Source organism: Pelodiscus sinensis, chromosome 20 (assembly GCF_052426305.1).
Source record: "Pelodiscus sinensis isolate ZL-2025 chromosome 20, ASM5242630v1, whole genome shotgun sequence".
NCBI classification, from domain to species: Eukaryota; Metazoa; Chordata; order Testudines; family Trionychidae; genus Pelodiscus; species Pelodiscus sinensis.
The window spans coordinates 24396069-24399023 of record NC_143071.1 but is presented as its reverse complement, the minus strand read 5'-3'; the positions used below and the strand labels follow the sequence as shown (position 1 = coordinate 24399023).

The window sequence follows — 2955 nt, the reverse complement described above, 5'->3', positions numbered from 1 at the left end:
GGCCAGCACTCCTTCCATCCATCACAGGGTTTATGACTGATAGCTCTCCCCGGCCCTAGAGAAAAGACTAGCCTTTCCCTAGAACTAGGGAGCCCTTCACCCAAACTGTGGCTGGATCACTTGCAAGGCTTTTGGCTGTGTCCTGGGCCGGGAAGGTAAGTAGTAGAAAGTGGCCCAGAGAGCATTCCCAAAGTACTGTGGGGTGCTTGCGATTGCTGCCAGCTGTCGGGCTCTTGGCCAGAGTTTTGTGGAGAGAAAGGACTCCGGATTCCCTAGCAACACGCTGTGAAGGGGGAAACCCCTTTTTCCATCTCCCCCCCCCCCCCGAGTGATGAAAGGGATTGAGGCACAGTAAGTCCCATTGTCAGGGTGCCCAACCCACAGGAGTCCGGGGTGGTCTGAAGAACCTTTCTCTTTTAGGGTTGTTAATTGGTGACCTGGCCAGATTCAGCAGCACCTGGAAGGCGGACGGCCACTGTATTGGAGTGATTTCTGGCAAGGGAGGCCAGAGATAGGCCAGAGCTCCTGCTGCCTCATCAGAGTCTCCCAGTCTGCTATGTAGTTACCCTGGCAACACTTGTCTGAGGCAGGGCAATGCTATTCCCATTTCACAGATGGGGAAGGGCTAGGCTGTAGTGCCACAGTTTATAATGCTGGAGCCTTGCAGAATTGAGAATTCTGTCACACAGCAGTCTTCAAAAGCCATCACCCTTAAATAAAGTCCCCATAGTCAAAGCCTCACTCTCATTTTACCAGTAAATTGTATCTAATTGAAAACCTGCACAACAGCAATAATGGGACTTTTGGCAGCAGTAATAAAGATATTCACTGTACAGACCTAAAACATTCATAATGCAGCTTTCACACACAGCGCTGTCAGCTCATTAGTCAAAAAGCCTGTTTTTGCAGCATTAATATTCCCTACAAACGTCAAAGCAAACATTTCAGATCCCAAAAGAATATTTTATATGGGTCTCAAAAGTCACTCACATTTATGTTTGTAATAGAAATGTAGCCGTGTTAGTCTGGTGTAGCTGAAGCAAAAGACAGGACTATGCAGCACTTTAAAGACTAACAAGATGGTTTATTAGGTGATGAGCTTTCGTGGGCCAGACCCACTTCCTCAGATCAAAATTTTGATCTGAGGAAGTGGGTCTGGCCCACGAAAGCTCATCATCTAATAAACCATCTTGTTAGTCTTTAAAGTGCTACATAGTCCTGTATTTATGTTTGTAGCTTGCAAATCTGGAAAGGTGTCAGGTGACGATGATTTTCCATCCACGAGTGGAGTGACTTCTGTCTTGTGCACCAATATTGAGGTCACTTGCACATGTCTGGATGTGTGCCACTGGGGCAGCAACCAGTTACTAACAAATATTTTAGATACATGTTGTGGAAGAAAGAATACTGAAACAAGGGATAATTATCACTATGTTGCAGCTATTCTCTGCCCCCCCCCCCAGGGTCAATAGGGAGCAGATGGGGAACAAGGCATGAAGTAGGAATAAAGCTAGGTCCAATGTGAGACTGTGTGGACTGGCTAGGTCCAATGTGAGAAGCACATGGAAAAAGACACACAGCCAGGTGAGGGAGAAGCTGCACCAAGCGAGGGAAGTGTGACTCTTTCCTGAAGACATCAGGATGGGGACCAGAGCAGTACAAGTGAAACTCGGAATTAAAAAAAAAAGTGGGGCAGGGTGAAAAAAAAAGGTAAATCACTGCCCCCTCTCTACCACAAGGCTATTTTTAAACTTTTTAACAAGAGCTAACCACTCAGTGGCTATGTCTACACTGGCGGGTTCTTGCGCAAGAACGGCCATTCTTGCACAAGCACCCGCAGAGCATCCACACTGCCTGCCTGCTCTCGTGCAAGAAGAGTTACAGTAAAGCGTCGGAAGACAGGGCTTCTTGCACAAGAGCTCCGTTGTTTTCTAACAGGTGTAAGCCCTCTTGCACGGGAGCTCTTGCGCAAAAAGGCAGTGTGGACGTGCAGCAGGGGTTTCTTGCTCAAGAAAGCCCTATGGCTAAAATGACCATCAGAGCTTTCTTGAACAAGAGAGCGCCCACACTGCCATGGATGCTCTTGCACAAAAGCACATGGCAGTGTGGATGTGTTCTTGTGCAAGAAGCTGCCAGTGTAGCCACAGCCAGCCTGTGTTCTCTCCCTCCAACTTCCCAAAAGGAAAGAAGGAACAATCATCAGTAACAAACAGCAGCTGCATTAAAGCAACACTGTCTGCTCACTTCACACTTAGAAGAGGACACTGTCACTCCTCATGGTTAGCGAGACCAAACACTTTGGCTGTGTCTACATTGGCATCCCTTTCCGGAAAAGCGATGCTAATGAGACACTTTGGAATTGCAAATCCGCGGGGGATTTAAATATCCCTTTCAAGTAGGAATACGGGATCCTCCGGAAAAGGGCTTATTTTCCAGAGAATCGCGTCTACACTGGCGCTTTTCTCCGGCAAAAACCCCGAGCCGGAAAAAAGCGGCAGCCATGTAAATGCAAATGCCACGGGGGATATTTAAATCCCCCACGGATTTGCAATTCCGAAGTGTCTCATTAGCATCCCTTTTCCGGAAAGGGATGCCAATGTAGACACAGCCTTTCAGATGCTCTTCTCTAGTTACAAATGATTGAAATGATCCCTGAAAGTACAGTCTTAACAGGACACTGCTTGGATTTACACCTACACTAATGAGCATACGCTTCTTCTCGTGGAGAACATTTTCATACAACACTTAGAAAACTAAAGAACAGAAATAACATTAACAAAGTGCTCCTCTCATTAAAATACACTCTGCCAGATTTAGAAATCTGCATATTAGAATATGTTCCATGGCCCTATTTACAGAAACACACTTTGGGCTCCTCTATATCACACAACAATTATCAGACACACATCCTGATTAGCATGTGGAGCACCTGGCGGACAATCAAAATCTCTTGCT

The 2955-nt window shown here is 46.5% G+C and overlaps 1 pseudogene; it reads right to left on the bottom strand.

Moving 5' to 3' along the window:
- Positions 1-2140: 2140 nt before the first annotated feature.
- LOC112547364 (small nucleolar RNA U3) lies at positions 2141-2343 on the bottom strand (annotated as a pseudogene).
- Positions 2344-2955: the final 612 nt, after the last annotated feature.